At 42.9% G+C, this 19,123-nt stretch overlaps 2 long non-coding RNA genes across 2 annotated transcripts; both read left to right on the top strand.

The window, feature by feature from the left end:
* The first annotated feature begins 74 nt into the window (after window positions 1–74).
* LOC119086247 lies at window positions 75–3,669 on the top strand. Its single transcript, XR_005089472.1, has 2 exons — window positions 75–305; window positions 2,913–3,669. It is a non-coding gene; the product is annotated as an uncharacterized LOC119086247 (long non-coding RNA).
* Window positions 3,670–7,002: 3,333 nt separating this feature from the next.
* LOC119086246 lies at window positions 7,003–16,775 on the top strand. The gene is made up of 4 exons (XR_005089471.1): window positions 7,003–7,075; window positions 7,234–8,391; window positions 8,992–9,030; window positions 16,711–16,775. It is a non-coding gene; the product is annotated as an uncharacterized LOC119086246 (long non-coding RNA).
* The last annotated feature ends 2,348 nt before the right edge of the window (window positions 16,776–19,123 follow it).

Genomic DNA, 19,123 nt, shown 5'->3' with positions numbered 1-19,123 from the left:
GCGGCGCCTCCCCGCCCCTTCCGCCCGCGCGCACGCGCCTGCCTCCGTCCGCCCCGCCCCTTCCGCTCGCGCACACGACCCTCCGCCCCTCCCACGTGGGGTCTTCCTCCCGCCTCCGCCCTCGAGCTCCATTGTCGCGTCTGCCCCTTCTCACTCCCCTGGTTTTCCAGTTCCCTATTCAGATTTTCCCGTCGTGACAGCTGTTTTCCGTGACCTCCGACAAGAGTAAACCTACGCGTGAATGCACCGAGCAGGAAGTAGCGGTCCCTCGAGCTGCCCCAGGTGCTGGGCGCGGCAGCCGCCTGGTCAGTCCCCTGTGTGCACCAAGTCACTGCCCAAAGCCCAGCTGCGGTGACTCGGGCGCCAGACACGCCTTTAAAGTCGGGTTTCCTGTTTTTGTTTTGTTTTGTTTTGTTTTTTTAAGTATCTGTTGTCCATGTGTATAAATGTTTTCCCTGCGTGTATATGTACACCATGCATTGCGGGCAGAGGCCAGAGGAGGGCGTGGAATCCCCCGGGACTGGAAAGCACATCGGTACTGGGAACCCAACCTTGGCCCTCTGCAAGAGCAGCAAGTGCTCTTCACCTCTGAGCTATCTTCCCCAGCCCATCTGTCCTCGTTTTAAAATATTTACCTTTATTATTTTTATGTATGTGTGTGTGTGTGTGTGTGTGTGTGTGTGTGTGTGTGTGTGTGTGTCTTCGTTTATATGGCATGTGTGTGCAGTGCCCACGGAGATCAGACGAGGGTGTTGGGTCCCTTGAAACTGGAGTTACAGGTAATGTGAGCCCCCATGTGGGCGCTGGGAATGGATCTTAGTTCTCTGGAAGAATAGTAAATGTTCTTAACAGGTCCATTTCTCCAGTCCCAGCTTGTCTCTTTTTAAAAGTTAAAGTACTTTACTTTGTGAAATATCTTGTATTTGTTAAGGACGTCAGATATTTTTCACAAATAGTTTTCCATTTATTTGTAACTTTTTAAAAAATGTTAATTAAAAAGAGGGTAACAAGGTGATAACAGAAATAAGTTCTCTTTTGTGAACTAGCACTTAAATCAGATATTTGGAAACAATGTCCATTAGGCTCTAGATCTATTAATAACTCAATAATCATAGATATTGTGAAATAATAGCAATCTTAAAATAGCAAATAGGTAAGTTTGAGCAAAACTTCCCGGAAAGAAGCTATACCTTACATTAACCTTTGCAAGGCTGATTAACTAGAACTTAAGTGACTTGGAGAGTTTGGGATGTTGCAAGTCCAGAGCCAAATTATCTAGGCCATCTTTAGCCCTCTCAACAGCCGTTTATTACTTCCCTGTGTATCTGACCTAATAGCTCTGTGACCTTAGGTAAATCATTTGGAATGTATTAGTTGTCTATTGAAAAGTATTAACTGTTATCAGACAGCATCTGAAGCCTATTGCTGAGATTTCTCAACTGGGCTATCACCTGATTCTGGGGTCTCCACCAATGTATTTAAAAAGTGTCTTGATGTTCACGACTTTCTTTGTTCTGTTACTATAAGGATTTCATGAAACTGCTTGCATGTTGGGCCATCTAATTTGGGATGGCCTAAATCTGTGTTCCCTGGCCATGACTACTCATATTTGACTCCCAAATAAACTCTTATCCCCTTTGTGTTTTTCTGTCAAAATAATACTCCTTGGTGTTTGTTGTCTATTGTTGGATAACAGACCACTCTAAAGGCTTAGACATTACAGCAAATGTTTTGTTGCTTACAATTCCATGGCAAGGAATTCAACAGTGTTTAGCCGAGATTGCCAGGCCTTGCCTTATGAGATGCCAGCTCTGGTGCTTGAGCCAGGGTTGGAAGTTCGAAGTGACTTCACTTATACTCCTGAACTTGATGCTTGCTACCTTTCTGCTAGCGCAACCTGCTGTTCCCACTCAGGAATCTCACCCCGTATTTAGTCTCATCCATCATTTAGATGGTCAGCATGAACGTTCTTCCACAGTAGCTGGCTTCCATAGAGTGAAAGAGAAAGAAAAACCTAGACTTGGAACCAGCATTATATCACCTCTGCTGAACTTTGTTGATAGAGAGATACATTCATGGGATGGTTACCAGATTCCTCCTCTGACTTGGAGCAGCAGCTTGAGCATAAGAGGAATGTTTGCCAGTTATTTTTGCTTCAAACCTATTGCATATTCTTATACTGAGAAGCTGTTGTTTAGGTATGGAAACAGCTGAAAGGCAAGGCTATGTTATCATCTGTAAGACTTTCAGTTGCTGTAATGGAACCTTACTAAGTGTCCTTATGTTAAGTCCCCTCTATGTTTGGCCTAGATAGCTATGTGCATGAAGCCATTCCCCAGGGTTGATGGATTTCATGTCCTGACAATGTCGATAAGTCTCGAGATGTCTGCCTGTTTAAGGTCTGCCATCTATGGACTGGGTTGTTCTCTAGTCAGGTTTCCTTTTCTGACCCCCAAGTGGTGCTCACAGGTCCAGGTGACAGATGGTGTCTGAAGCAGGAAAAGGGCACACTGCTTTCTTCTGTTTCAAGGCCAAGGAAACCCTCTCATCAAGCAGATTTTTCTCCTTGTGTCTCATTAAATAAAATTGCTGTAATTGCTTATGCTTAGGCAATGGGTGTAGGGAAGGGCCTCTGTGATAGGTTTAAGCCAGTTAAGATTTATACCCCAGCACTGAGGAGGGAGCTGGCCTCTTCTGAAGAACACAGATCTCCTGGTAAGGGTCCGTGAAATTCAGATTATGTGTGAAAAGTAGAGGCGTGGGATAAATAGATGGATGTTGTATGGGCAACAGTAACATTCATTTCAATGGGCATCAGATTCCTGAGTATATAAGATGAAACACTAGGAAAAATGTCAGGCTCATATCAAGATGGTACCTAGCCCATCTGTTTCTTGCCCTCTATGTTGTAGGCTCCTCTGCCACGCCTTCCCCACCATGGTGGATTGAACTCTTTGAAACCTGCTCTATTTCTGATTAGATTCCTGATTCGAAATATGGAATGTGCTGGAAAACCACAGAAGAGAGCAGTGGCTAAAGTTGCCACTGAACTGGAAGTTCTAATGTTCAAGTTGAAGACCCTTTGAATCACTGGCGTGCCCTGCTGGAGTTCAGTGGCGCAAGAGGGAAACTCTTCACACTGTAGGCCCAGGACACAAGAAGGTACCTGGAAAAGAGCAACACAACAAAACTCTGACTCTTTCCCATGGAAATGTCTTCCTGGATTTTCTGACCATTCAACATCCCTTCCAAAGAAAAGTTCCAACTTTCTCTTTTCTACGTCTTTCCCCTTGTGTAGGTCACAAACATTGTTTGTGAGGTATTATATTCAACTGGGATGAACATCGTGTAATAAGAGAAAAAGGCAATGGGTCACATATCTTAAAAATACACAACAATTATTTAGTTGCAAAAGATATAGACTAGTTATTCAGAACCAACATCCAGATTTGGGGTATCAGCTAAATTGACACATGAAGCCTTTTTCAAAAAATTCTCCTTTATATCAACCTCATTTAGTGTTTACTGTTCTCAATTATGCTAGTGCCTTCAAAGGTCCTTCCCCACATCATCTTCCATACACAGGGACTTCGTCAATATGAAATCTTTATCTCATGAACTATTGAACACAGGGTGGGGAATAAAATATAATTCTTTTGGTTTCCAGTATCAGTTACTCTTGTGTCATTGTGACCAAAAACGCATGCAGAGACAAGTTAAAGAGGAATTTGTTTGGGCTCATAGCTGTGATGGTTTCTGTCTGCTGTAGTGGGAAAGGCGTGGGGGAGTGGCTTCGTCTGTGGTCATGGTAACAGCAAGGCAGGGGCAGCTGTTGACATCACTGTGGGTCAGGAAGCAGAGAATGGCGGGAACTGGGGTCTGGGTTAATAACCTCCAGGGGTCTCCACCCACTGAGTCAGCTCAGCAGCCCACAAGATGACTCCTACTATCGGGTAGTTTGGGAACTGGGATGTGATAGCTAGGGTGGAGACCTCTGGGCCACATGTTTTTACTTGGAAGTTTTCTCTGTTCTCTAGGCAGTACTGTCTAGATTGTTTAAGTGTTAGGCATAATAGCAGGAACTAAACCTGAAAAAAAATCTCTCTCTCTCCCCTTGTCTTCACAGACCTTATCATCTGTTGTAATTCCCACTCTGAATTTCTAGGCATTGAAGCCATGGGCCAGTGCATCGTGTGTGTGTGTGGGGGGGGGGGGGGGGGGGGGGGGAGACACCAGCCAGGAAGAACCTGTTATTTCCATTGAGTAAAGAATTAAGCACTGGGAAAAATGGCGACTTGGTTGGTGACTTGATGGTGGCAGAGACATTATGTGTGTGGTTTTACATTTCAGTGAGAAATTAAACCCCGTGACCATTCAAACGCAGCCAGATCTTCTTTCCTTAAGTTTGGAACATCTGTATTTATTGTCCCATGACTGTTGTCAGGTTTCCTAGGTTGATTTAACATATGCTGTCCAAGTCCCCTTGGAAAGGGAGGATGCTAGAGCATGACATTGAATTTTAGCTTCCTGTGCCCTCCCCCATGACTGAACACAGGAATATTTCAACTTTCTCATGGCCTTTTAAAAAAGCCAAATGTACCATTGGAAAATAATTTGTTTCTCTGATGTCACTGGATACCGATAGTATTTGACTGCTGTTTGAACTAAGTTGAAATTTACTTCTTAGGTCAAAGCAGGAACTATAACTCATTGGTTTTGTTTGATTTTTAGTAATGAATTAAAGAACACGGGTTTTTATGGTTCATAGATGAATGCAGTTTAACCTAGTACTTTAAAAGAGATATTAAAACACTCTACTTGTTTTTGTTTTTGTTTTTTGTATCAGTGTCTTGCCGTGTCTCCAGATGCCTTACTGTATAGTCCAAGCTGGCCTTAAACTTTCTCATGGAAAATTGAACCCATTGGCCAAAGAAAGCTGACCAGATTCCGTTTCCTTCGGGCCTTAGCTGGCAGCACAGTCTGCTTGGCACCTTCTCCCTGTCTTTGATTCAGGTGCACAGGTTGGCTTTGAGGGAGACCTGGGACTTCTGATCATCTCCTCTCTGCCTTCTGAGCACTGGGGTGACATGTGTGCCTCGCCACACCATTCATGTGGTGCTGGTGGCCGAACCCATGGCTTTGTGCATGCCCTCTGCCAACCGAGTGCAGCTTTGCCCTGAAGCTTTAAGTGGCATTTTATCCAGTGCTTATTACCTCTTTAGAAGCCAAAATGACCACATCTTTGCTCATTCTAAATGTGCTGCACATTTAAAGTCTTTTGAAAAAGAGTGCATTGATGTATTGGATTCCTTTAAGGCTGTGGTTTCACTGTAAAGTATGATTTTTGGAAATGATGGGAGCATGGGGATCAAAAATACCTACTTACTTTACTGTTAGCTTGATGCAGTTCTGTCTCTTCTTCCCTGAACTGAGCACTTGAACACAATGAGTTTTCAATATCGACCTGCCCAAACTCTGGCATTTTCCCCTGGTGACGGCCATTTGAGGTTCCAAGGCACTAGTTTTCTCCACCATGTCCTCTACCCTCTTGCCTCCAGCTAGCTTCTCTGTATAGCCTTTTATCCAGGCTTCTGCCAAGTGTGGCTTCAGAATTCTTATCTCTCCCCATTCCTTCTCTGAAGGAATAACTTTGCTCTTTTACTGATAAATAAATCTCAAATTCATATTTTATCTCTGACTTGTCTACCATGCTACAAATATTTTTGACCCTTTAAATATTTTGTGTGTGTCAGATTGTGTGTGTGTGTGTGTGTGTGTGTGTGTGTGTGTGTGTGTGTGTGCAAGGCAGCCAGGAGAGGGTGCTGGATCCTTTGGAGCTAGAGTTACAGGTGTTTGTGAGTGATATGGGTGCAGGGACCTGAACTTGGGTCCTTAGGACAGAGTAGCAAGTGCCCTTAACTGCTGGCTTTCTCTCCAGTCCTCCAATTTAAAAAATGTTTTTATTAGCATATATTAATTATATGTAATAATGGGATTCATTATGACATTTTCAGAGTAGGTGTAAACTGTTGAGATCACATTTGCCGCCTTCTCCACCTCTCTGCCAACACTTGACTTACATCTGTTTCCCCAGGAGCTTCTAAAGCACTTAGAAGAAAGTACTTAGAAACTACTTATGACTTCTAAAAAGCTTTCCTCAAAGGCAAACCTAAATTAAAGGGCGACCTGTGGTTCAGTTAATCACCCCACCCCCCTGGCATTCACATGTCTCTGCAGAGTCCTGCAGGACAGTCTAATAGTGAGAAGGAAGCTGCCTTTAGGTACGCTTTGGGGGGAAGTATGTTCCTGAGGTCGCTCTGAGCTCTTGTGACTTCTACAGCTCTATATAAGGCCCGACACTTGCAGGAACCCTGCTTTAGATACACGCAGCTGTAAACCAAAGTTGATTTCTTTTCTCAGGAAAAGAAACTCCGGGAGGCCATGTGAATCTGTGCACAGTCATTGCTCCTTTGTTCCTGCGTCTCCTAGTTTTAACTTCTGCTGTGCTGGCTGCGGCAGGTTTTAGCAATTATCCTTAAGGGATCATTTTTATTACCATTTCAGTCCCGTTCTTTGGTAAATTTCCTTTGTTCAGTTTATTTGTGCACCAAGTCCATATCTTCCGTCCCATCCTTACATTTACCAAATCTCTAGAGCACACAGAGTACAGAAAACTCGGCCGAGTAGTTCATCCCTCAATATCTTAGTGAGTTGTGTACTAGATGGGGAGTGACGCTAAGTGGCTGTGCGTCTGTGGCTGGGTCACTATAGGGCACGGGCTGGGCCTGTGGACAGGGGTATTTCACCAAGGCTTCAGGTTTCGTGTGAGATACCAAACCCAAACCTGGCTTATACTCTATTTATTGCCTGACACATTTCTAAACTTAGGGATCACTACCTTATAATCTCAAATAAGTATCAATAAACTTTCAGCAATTTAGTAACAGAATTGATACATGATATGTTGTTTTCTGTTGATAATAGCCTTGAAGAAAGAAAAAAGAAAAATACTAATTTTCTGCATGCAACTACACCCATTAACATAAATACTACTAACTACACTGCAATTCAACAGGTAACGAAGATCTTTGGTCCGTTAATTTCTTCATTCTTTGCTCATTTCACTCTACCCATCCCTTTGCCTTCACTCTGGAGACTGTCTCTAAACCCAGATTGTATTTATTTATTAATTTTTAATGTTTGTGTCTCCGTGTATATGTGCCATGTGTTCAGGAAACCCTTGAAGGCCAAGAGAGGCATCAGGTCCCCTGGAGCTGGAGTTACAGGTGGTTGAGAGTTGCCTGGTGTGGGTGCTGGGCACTGAACAAATGTCCTCTGGAAGAGCAGTAGGTGCTCTGCACAGTGAGCTGTCCCTGCAGCCCCAAGATGGTCTTTAATAACCTCCCTGCTCTTCCTTACTGAAGACAAGACTAAGCTGACAAGTCATCAGTTTACTTTTGTGTTTTCAATTTCTAACTGGTCATTCCATTTGCTGGGAAACCTGCACAGGAAAGTAAGCACTCAAATGAAAATGGTTTGGAAAGCATGCCAGGAACTCTCGAAGGTTTAATTCAAGGGTGCTGTTACCTAATGGTTTGTAGGCAAGCATGTCAGCCTGGAAGAATAAAACCAATTAGGGAGGTATACATATTAGTACATTTTGCTACTGACCAAATCAAATCCAACCAAATAGACAACTAATTGTATGTCTGTTTTAAAATCTAGTTACCTAAAATTATAGTTTCATTATTCTGAGAAAAGATTACATGTCAGTAGCATAGGTGTGATGCATGGTGTGAGGATATTGTCAGTCTGAACAGAAGGGCCCTTCCCAGAGATGAATTCTTTGGCAAAAATGGAGGATTTACATGTCCACAGGATCAGTAAGTTAACCAACTTAAAATCCCCTAGTTTTTGTAGCTGTATGATTTCATTACAATCAGTAGTTATCTGTGTTAGCAGGTAACGGGTTAGCCTTGAAAATGGTACACATACACCAAATGTTAATCATGTGTATTGGCTTGAAAGTTCATTAAGTATGCAGATAATGAGGTTCCAGATTCCTTGAACTTTCTCCTTCCCTCCCGCCCTCCCTTTGTCCCTGCTTCCTTCCTTTTTCCCCTGAGGTCTTCTTCCCTGTTAGCAAAGAGGTGATAATTAGTAACAGTGGATCCAGTTGTCTATTGGTTGAACCCACCCCACGATCCCTGCTGCTTTGAAAACAGTCAGCGGGAGCCAGAAGCTCTTTGTTTACGTACTTTTCAGAGGAGGGAGTTAATGGGGGCGGTTCTGAAAACCGAGGAGGTGGCGCACAGCAATCTGGTGACATTTCGCTGGAGCATGCTGCCACCTCCTGGCCACACAAGGCAGGGCCTCTTCATAAGATGGCAGGTAGTGCCTACAGTGTATTATGTAGTGTCTCATTTCCACAGCATAACATCTTCTGGACACAGAAATTTAGATTTCTTTTGTGTGTGTCAGATGTCATACAATATTCAAATTAAAAGGGAAAAAGCATATCGTATTCGAAGGCACCAACTCATCTGCAATAATTTCTATATCTTGAACACAGAGATGATGGAAAGAGTTGACTTTTAAACAAAAACAAAACTAGCCTTGGAGAGCTTCACTATGATGTTACAGTGACACTCTTCTTAAAAATTTTATTGAAAATAAAACCGGGTGGTGGTGGTGGTGGTGGTGGTGGTGGCGGCGGCGGCGGCGGCGGCGGCGGCGGCGGCGGCGGCGGCGCACGCTTTTAATCTCAGCACTCGGGAGGCAGAGCCAGGAGGATCTCTGTGAGTTCGAGGCCAGCCTGGTCTACAGAGTAAGATCCAGGACAGGCACCAAGACTACATAGGGAAACCCTCTCTTGAAAACCCCTCCCCCCCAAAAAAAATCTTGAAAATAGATCCCCCGACGCCAATATATATTCTAACTATGGTTTTCTCTCCCCTTCCCCATTTCTGTCTCTTGTTGGAAAACAAACAGCTGGGGCCCTGGAGAATGGCTCATCGGTTAAGAACACTGGTAAGAGTACTGGCTGCTCTTTGAGAGGACCCAGGTTCAATTCCCAGCACCCCCACATGGCAGCTCACACCTGTTCCAACACCCTCACACACATACGTGTAGGCAAAACACTAATGCACATATAAATAAATAAATAGATGGGTAAATAAATAAAAGCCAAACAGCTACCCAAGGGAAAATAATAAAAGGAAATAAATAAGATAAAACAAAACAAACTGATCAGAATAGTACCAAACAAACAGAAGCGGGCCAAGAAAAAGCAGAAGAAACCCATGGCAATGCAGACACATATGTTTGCATCCACAGGAGTTCCATTAAACACAAAACCAGAAGCCACAATATATATGCTAAGGACTACAGGGATGCCCTTCCCATTCAGTTTTTCTTACTAGCTTCGTAAACTGACCATTTTTTCCTTCTCTGAGACAGGGTTTCTCTGGGTAGCCCTGACTCCTGGAACTCAATATATGGATCAAGCTGGCCTCGAACTCACAGAGATCCTCCTGCTTCTGCCTCCTGAGTGCTGGGATTAAAGGCATGCGCCACCAGGCCCAGCTTATAAACTGACATTTACTTGACAGAATATACAAAAACAAAATAAATTCAGGCTAAATGAAGCTGTTGGATATCTGAAGAGTCACTGATACATAAAATATGTGCTGTAACTTTTCATTTTTCGGTACTTTATTAAGTAAAAAAATGTACTAAGCACCAATGAGCCAGATACACTACTCAGTTCTGTGACATCAGAGTAAATAAAAGACACGGAGCTCTGTGCAGAAAGCCATTAGCGGGTGAGACAGGGGCAGCAACAGAATTCCAGTGCACAGGAGAAGGTGCAGTATACAGAGACACCGAGGGGCATGGATGAGACACTCCCAACCTGAGATGGGATTATGGAGAATGAAACAGACTGGCCTCTAGCAGACAGACTTAATTTTATATATTCTACATATCCGTTATAAAGCTTCCCTCCTTCATCTCCTGAGGAAAAAAAATCCTCAAATTTAAAGCTGTGTGTGGCTTCTCCCCATATTTCCAATGTTTCAATGTCAGTAGTTTACTATGGAAGCTTAGACAGACGTCAGGAGGTCAGGAGTGGCTCTGAAAACCCCCCTGAAATCAACATTCAGCAAGCATCTTAGCAATGATCACTCTTGATTTTCATAACGGCTCATTATAATCACCCCATTCCTAATCTTATAATTTAGGTTAATGTTCTGTAAAAATAATTGCCTCCTCAAATTGATTTTCATTTTCATGGGCCTATCAAGTTTGGAGAATATAATTCCCTTCTGCCCTTAAATATTTAATTTAAAATGAGAGCCCAAGTTTGCAGCCTGTAAAGAATAAATAAATAAAGGAATGAGCAAATGGGCCAGCACAGCACTCATACAGTACATGTAGGTACAAGCTGCTGGGATATTTGTGCCGCTGCAGCAACCGGCAGACCCTTGGTCTGTTTTGGTAGGCATCTGTCTCCTGCGGAAGTCACTTGCTCTCCCCTGCCAGCCTTCCATGTCCATTTTCTTAGATCTTGTGTCCCTGTCGTATCACGTGGCATTGGCAAGCCTCAGAGTCCCATTGTTCTGGCTGTTCGTAGTCACTCAGTGAGGGGTGATTGAAGCACCCTCTTGTCCTCCTCTGACTCACCTTGGTAGATGTTGACGTTGACGGTCTGCTGGTTGGTCATGAGCTCCTGCCAGCCTTTCCAGTCACACTGCCCTTGAGGTTGTTGCTGCTCTTAGGCCTCACGGGGTCTGATGGCTGCTTATCATCCAACAATCTTTGTTTGCACAGCCACATGACCGGCTCTCACCTCTTTGGCAGAGAGCTGACCCTATCCCAGCTACCCACACGTCTCTGAAATCTTTGATGGTTACCTCATCTCTAGGGCTTTGTCTGTGGGGTGACAAAGTGGTCTCCTTTCTTGTTAAAACCCACCTTTACCATGAAGTCTGATACAATGAGCTGCATTAGAAGTAAGAATAAAGGAAAGGGCCGCAGTGCCCGAGTCAGGATCCTCAAGGCAGGGTGGCTTGGGGAGCCGGTCAGCCTGCCCCCCTGCCCTCTTACCCAGTCTGCTTGGTTGTCTTGTCCCAGGAGTAAGTCTCTGCTTCTCATCCTCACAGCTTCAACGCTGACATTTCTTCTTATCCCTCATAACCCTTCACACTGTATCATCATGAGCAGATCAATCCAGTCAGGGATTAATAGCTTAGTGGGTTTCGTGGAGGGGGAATTTTGTTATATATAAGATTGAACTGGCTTTCTTTCTGTTTCCTGGCTTCCATGGACTGAACAGCCCTCTTCGGCATGCATAGCTGTCATGTTGTGCCCCCTCTCTGTATGCCTAGGGCAGTATGAACGAGTGACTGTGGACCATGATCTCTAGAATCATAAACTCAAATGATCTTTCCTCCTCTTCCTCAGGTGTTTGGTCACAGTGATGGAGAGCTAAGTTACCCAGTGAGTCTAAAATTTACCATCACCACCCCATGACTATCCAATTTGTTCTGTACCACTTATCAAATAGTTCATCTTTCCCCTATTAATTTCAGGTGATACCCTATCCATATACTGCATCCGCATACACTTGTGTTATTTATTTGTATTTATTTATGCTGGTAGTATTGAGGATTGAGCTTTGGGCCTTATGCATGCTGGGCAAGCACTCTGCTCCTGGGCCATGTCCCCAGCCCTGTGTCCTTTATTTCTTGGCTTTCTACTCTGTTCTACTCCTTTGGTTTTGCCTAGTTATACACATGCAAACACATGCAAGGCTTCTTAACAGGCATTTTGATTATTAAATATTAATGTGATTTTTTTTGTCTGTCTGATGAATAGCAAGGTTGTAAACACCTTGTGCTTTGGAAGTAATATTTTGATTCTCAAGGTAAGGTCAGATTAAAGTGAGATGCCAGGGCTGCCTCTGTCTACCTTGAATATGTTCCATGTCTGTTCTTTTGTGTTCATATTGTAGTCTAGAGTTTTCTTATGTAAGCTTAAAATGTCCTAACAGCTATGTATGCTTGGTCTAGACCACAGAAAGCTACAGATAAAGGTAGGCAAGTGAACATGTGATCCTCCTGCCTCAGTTTCCTGAGTACTTAAAACAGCAACAACAACAACAAAACCCCTCAAAACCAACCAACCAAACAAACAAAAAACCAAAAACAACCCTCCCCCCAACCCAAAACAACAACAAAAAACTCTGCCAATATAGTTGATTTTCTTCTCCTCCCCCTTTATTTATTTACTTTTGTTTGGGTTTATGATACTTCTGAGTTGATTCCTTTTTTTCTCCAAGTCTGGTATTTATGGATACACACACACACACACACACACACACACACACACACACACACACACACACACACGATTTTAGTTTACTTTGCAGGAAGAATTTGTTTACCTCACCTTGTTCTGAGACCAGAAACTCATGGAGTAGCTTTAATTATGTCATGATGTTTGTGTTCAGATTTAGAAAACAGGGCCTCTAGGAGCTGCCAACTTACAGTGACTTTTTTTCTTTTCTTTCGAGTGTTCTACAGTTATCACTAGTGGTATTATAATTTTATGTCCTGAAGTCACAAGAAAATGTCAAGGACAAAGATTAAGATATCAGATGCAAAATGCAAATGTATTTCTGGGGAATATAAAGCAACTCCTTTACTCAAAGAGAAAAATAAAAGAGAACATAACAATAAATAGCCTGTAAGTAAGACCAGCTAAGGCCAGTCAGGGCCGTTCACACCTGTAATCAAGGGCACCGGGGAAACTGAAGCAGAAAGATCAGGAGTTCAAGGCCAGCCTGGGCTACATAGAGACCACCCACTGTAGCCACTCTAGGACTGATTCATTTCTGGGAGCTTAATAATAAAATATTCCTTTGTGAAAGGAACAGACCTCACAGTCCATTGGATTGGAGCTTTATTCCAAATTTACACATGCAGAGTTTCAGGGAGACATGCACTCATGGTTCTATCCAAGTTCCATCATGTGTTTTAGTGCGGGCATGACAGCCTGAGTTACAGACTGAGTTACAGCCCGAGCTACGGCTGCCTTTGTTAGTGGGTAAGCAAGTGCCAGACTCCAGCTGTCTCAGAGCTGGCAGAGTGGCAAGGAGACCAAATACAACTAGATTCCTTAAAGAAGGAAGACAAGACATCCCAGCCTGAGCTGTTTTCTGTAAGTTTTAAACTTCAGTTTAATCCAGGCCAGCCAAAATGATTCTACCCAAGAGTTATGATCACATTCCTCCTTTGGAGAGCAACCACTACGGGACTGTTGGCATTCACATCAAATCCTCCAGAAAAAAAAAAAAAAAATCCTTCTTGTGGCCTCCTGCCTCCTAACTCTGACTTCTTTTTCTTGTTGACATATTTATAACGTTATTTGGAAAAAGGAGACTAAGTTTTCATTTCTAAATCTCCAATTTAGAATTATTTTTCAGTAAAAATGAATCTGAGAAAAGTCATATTTGGTAAAGCCAGAATTTTAGGAGGTTCATCATGGGGAACCATATATATATATTTTAAGCCAGAGAAAGAAAATACAAAACAAAAACAAACCCAATAGATGATGGTAGTACCCTTAGACTGACTTTAAAAACCACCATTTTCTCAGCAAATTGAGGCCAGCCTGAGCTGCACTGGGAGGTCCAGGCCAGTTTGGGTTATATAGTGAGACCGTCTCTCTCAAACAAACAAGCCCAACCCCAAACCAAACAATTCCCAACAACTTTCTATTTATTTAAATAGCTCTTGGGTTGTAACTTCATGAAAAACAGATACATTGAGTAACGCCTTCCTGTTTCTCTGTCTAGTTTCCATAGATGTTATGTGAAAGAGACAATATTTAAAGATGTATTTATTCTATCTCATCTACCTTGTTAGAAACAGCTATTTCTTTTACATCTCTTCCTATTTTATATGCTGATCTCTTACAACTTAATAAACACTTTGTACAACACTCACATTTAGTATGTGCCTGAATGCTTGGTGTGTGTGTGTGTGTGTGCGCGTGTGCGCGCGCACGCGGTGTGCTTGTGAATGCCAGAGGACAACTTGTCGGAGTCACCAGACAGTTGTCAGGCTTGGCAGCGCTCTGATTTGTGAAGTTTTCTAGGAAGGCTCTCAAAGCTGATTAGGGCAGCGCACGCTGTAAATTGGGAACTACATGAAAAGAACCTCCCATTAGTGCCGGGTGCCCACCTCTGGGTCTGCCCTGAATCTCACATCTGTGGCCATTTAACTTCGACACATTTTTATGAATATTGATTTAAGTCACTCATTGAGAATGATCAAATGAGGAACAGTTGCTTCTGATTTTTTTCTTTCTTTCTTTCTTTTTGATGTGACCCGTGGAAGATGGAAGGGGCTTTTCCTCTTCTGTTCTGCTTTTCTGAGTCCGGAAATAGAGTAAGTTAGCATGCCATCTGAAGGAGTGTGGCTGGCTGCTCTGTGCTTGCCTGCTGTAAACACGAGGCCTTATGAATTATGGAGGCCACTTCTGGTAGGAGGAAAACTTGACTCTGAACAAAATCACTGGGGTCCAGCCATCCAGAGTTCTCTAGGGAACAGCTTAAACTAAATACCTTCTCTGCTCCGGTCATCAATCTAAATAAAAAACTGTCTGTTCATTAAACAGCAAGGGGCCATCTGCTTGCTGAATCATGTGTCTTTTGCCTTTCGGCTGGTTATCACTGTCTAGACACCTCTTTACTAATTAGAATAAACTTGAATAAATAAAGGTTGGTTAAATAAAGGCTAATTTTATCTGGAGTCGAGTATGGGTTATTCCATTTGGTTAAACAATCTGAGAGGAAATAAGCCAAATTTAGCATTATTTTAAAGTTTACGGGCTATTTAGAATCTGGATTGACATTTGACTTTTGCTGAGAACCTTTGAGCACTCCCAAATGAATTGTTTTATGTTCTTGGCTTGGCTTGGTAGAGGGGATGGGTGCATTCACAATTCACTGTTTAATTTTAGAGTCTGCCAGTATTGCTTCTTTATTAAGGAATATGTGTATGTTGTAAGGGATCCAGCTAGAAGACAGGCTGATGGTTAGGTACCAGTGTTGACACTGTTGTACGTGACCAAGTGTGCAGTGGCCTCAAGACTGAAAGGGGACAAAGGCAGCTATAGGAGGATGTGGTGTGACAGGGCGCAGGGACGGGCTGATCTCAAGACAAAACCAGGGGTGCATCACTGTCTGCTTCCCTGGGTCCGGGTAGGACAGACGGAGCAAAGCCAGCCTGCTCCCACCTCACTCCTCCACCTCACTCCTTCACGGCGTCAGTTTGTCCTCAAGGCTTAAGCTTTAAATTTGGCAAATCAAAATTTTTGACAGCAGAGGTGCAGAAGTAAAGCTACGTATAAATGATTTGGAAGAGGCTTTTTTCTCTCTTTTTTTCTATTTGTTTCTTCTAGTTTTAGGCAGTGGTTCCACCCAGGGAGCTCTATGGAGCCTGAGAATAGGAAGTTGGGTATCATGGCAACCATTCCAACATCTGGGGAGCCTGGAGTGGGACAGTATAAATGGAGGCCTGGGACTGTTCCAAGGTTTAGTCCTCTCAAGCAAGGACCATGTGTGTATCCTGTGGGGACCATGTGTGTATCCTGTGGGGACCAAGTCTGCCATCCTTCCATGCTGCCCTATGTGCCCTGACACCCAGGGGGGAGACCATATGTGTCCAGAACTGGGCTTAGGCCCACACAGAGAATTCTAAGACCACTGGGATCGGAGCATGTTCTAGGGTGGAGGTGCCTCTCACCCTGAAGAGGACACCTTCACAGTGACAGGAGGAACAGATACAGGGCCCTAGGAAGGCCTCTGCATTTGGTATAGAAACGGGTAATTGGGAAGACTTAACCCAACAGAAGAGAGACTGAGCATGTCCCTTGGATAAGTCATAATTAATGCCTCTACCTGGGAGGCTATAAAGTGGTTTTCAGCCTTCCTAATGCTGGACCCTTTAATACAGTTCTTCATGTTGTGGTGACCCCAACAATAAAATTATTTTCATTACTACTTTATAACTGTAATTTTACTACTGTTATGAATTGTAATGTAAATATCTGTGTTTTCTGATGATCTTAGGTGACCCCTGTGAAGGGTCTTTCTACCCCCAGTTTGAGAACCACTGCTCTAGAGCAATATGGAAATGTTTACTGTGTGCAGTATCTGCCATGAAATAACCAGGCTGCTAAGGATCTGTGCCAAGGACTTTATCCGCTAATGTTCTGGCATATCTGCACTGAAATGTAACTTCTAGAATGTTGCTGCAGCTTTGTTTACCACAGTAAAAATTATTTGGTATTCTGTAGGGACTGAGTAAATAAATTATAGTATGTTCATGTGTGGAGATACCGCATGCTTGACAGGATGTAATGATACCAGTGCGAGATCCTCCATGAGAAGTACTTTAAGTGAAAAAGAGAAATTTGTATACAATGTATGTCTACTGGATTAAAAAAAAATTAAGAACTTTGTAGACACGGAAAACTAAGACTCCCAAGATGGCAAATGACTGTAGGACCTGCTGCCTATTTCTCACAGCGACACTTCTGAAGTGCCAAGTGTCTGCTCAGATCAGCGTGCCTGTTGATTCCTGTTCTATTACTTGGATTCTAATACTTTATTTCTTCGGTTTCTTGCTTATAATCACACAGATAAGTTACTACCACAGATGAAAAGGAAATGATCCTAGACTGACTACATTTCACTCCGGGCACAGGCAAGTTGTTTAAATTGTAGCCTCATTAATTAGCATCTAAACTCACTTTTAATTGTGGCTTAACTCCTGAAAATACGATTCACTGAAATTGGAGAAATTCCCTTGATTTATGCGTAGCATTTTCATATGCCCTTTGCAATGCCTTATTCAAATTAGTAAGTAATCAAATTGCCAAGTTATGTTTATATAACTTGGAGTTCTAATTAGTTTAGGATGTAGCTCATTTATGTGACGCTGCATTACAAGCCAAAAGGAGTGTTGTAATTTTTAATTAAATGGTTCAGATCGTAGAGCTACTGAATTTTTTTTACTTTTTTTTTTTTTTTAATTTGAAATCTCCCTGTTTACTCTAGAGGACCAGATTCTGTACGTCTGTTCCTTGAACTTTGCTATTCCTCCGCCAGCATTATATGACTGAAGATGGTGGAAGTTGGATGTGTGTGGAGGAGGGGGGTGGATATTTTGTAGGCAGAGCTCTTGACGGATTTGAAAATTGTTTATCTTTCTCTGTAAAGTTTGGCAAGCTGCAGAGTAGGGTATGAACAACCTGGGCTTTGACGTTAGGCCAGGATTAGAATCTTGATGCACTAATTAGTTACTTTATGTGACTCACTAGGTGTGTCTATTGGAAATTCAACTTTCTAACCTGCAGTTGGCTCACTTGTAGAGGAGGGAAACAATAAGAGCAAATACCTCAAGGATTTGGACACGATCTGGCATTGATGTTTTTCCAGTTTGGCCTTTAATGTGGGACTTTACACTGAGTACCCAACACTGTCACAGTATCATTCAAAAAAATCACATTTCCTAGATAACTTCTTTTCATTATTTGTTGTTGTTTGATACAAGGTAATGCAGCCAAGGCTGGCCTTGAACTTGCTATGTAGCTGAGGATGACTTTAAAGTTCATATCCTCTTGCCTCCACCTCCCTGACGCTGGGATTGCAGGCATGAGCCACCACACCTGGCTCTAGATGACTTCTTAATAACGCGTTCGTGGCCCTGAGGGAAGTGGTGGTAGTTATGATTAATATGCATTGTATCCTCGTGTCCTGGCTAGTTTTATGTTAATTTGACATAAGATAGAATCATCTGAAAGGAAGGAGCCTCAACTGAGAAAATGCCTCCATAAGAGCCAGCTGTGGGGCATTTTCTGTGGTGCCATCCCTGGGTTGGTGGTCCTGGGTTCTAGAAGAAAGCAAGCTGAACAAGCCATGAAGAGCAAACCAGTGAGCAGCACCCCTCCATGGCCTCTACTCTGCTCCATCCTCCAGGATCCTGCCCTTTTTGAGTACCTGTCCTGACTTCCTTCAATGATGGACTACAATGTGAAAGTTAACCCTTTCCTCCCCCAACTTGCTTTTGGTTATGGTGTTTCATCACAGCAATAGAAACCGTAACTAAGGCAGCATGTATGAAACTTTCAATAAATAAATAAATACATTATAAAATTAAAAGCATAGGTCACAAAATAGTTGACTATAGTAAAGAATATTTTATGATTTGACACTTTCTCTTACTCTACATATCTTTGTCTTAGGGTTTCTATCGCTGTGAAGAGACACCATGGCCATTTCAACTCTTTTTTTTTTTTTTTTTTTTTTTTTTTTGGTTTTTCGAGACAGGGTTTCTCTGTGTGGCTTTGTGCCTTTCCTGGAACTCGCTTTGTAGGCCAGGCTGGCCTCAAACTCACAGAGATCCGCCTGCCTCTGCCTCCCGAGTGCTGGGATTAAAGGCGTGTGCCACCACCGCCCGGCTCATGTCAACTCTTATAAAGGACAACATTCAATTGTGGTGGCTCACTTATAGTTCAGATGTTCAGTCAATTATCATCATGGCAGCCTGCAGGCAGACATTGTGCTGGAGAAATAGTTGAGAGTACTACATCTTGCAGGCAACAGGAAGTGGTCTCAGATACTGGGTGGTATCTTGAGTATATGTGAGCCCTCAAAGTCCACCTCCACGGTGACACACTTCCTTCAACAAGGCCACACCTACTCCAAGGCCACACCTCCCAATAGTGCCACTCCCTTTTTGGAGCCATTTTCTTTCAAACACCACAATCCGTATGCCTGCTGTATAGTAATAATGATGTATATTCACTAGTGTATCCTAAGCACAAGGATCCTTACAAATGATTAAACATAGTTTAAGTCATACAATTTTAGCTTTAAGCATTATTATTATTAAAGGTCTTCATTGATGGTGATGATGATGATGATGATGAGTCTGATATGTGTGGGGATGCACACACGCCATGGCATGGGTGTGGAGGTCAGAGGATGGCTTTGTGCGGCTGGTCCTCCTCTTCCACCTTTACTTGGGTTCAGGAATGGAGCTCAGGTTGT

This window comes from Peromyscus leucopus, chromosome 19 (genome assembly GCF_004664715.2).
Source record: "Peromyscus leucopus breed LL Stock chromosome 19, UCI_PerLeu_2.1, whole genome shotgun sequence".
Lineage (NCBI taxonomy): Eukaryota > Metazoa > Chordata > Mammalia > Rodentia > Cricetidae > Peromyscus > Peromyscus leucopus.
The sequence above is the reverse complement of the archived record's forward strand: the minus strand, read 5'-3'. Positions and strand labels throughout refer to the sequence as shown.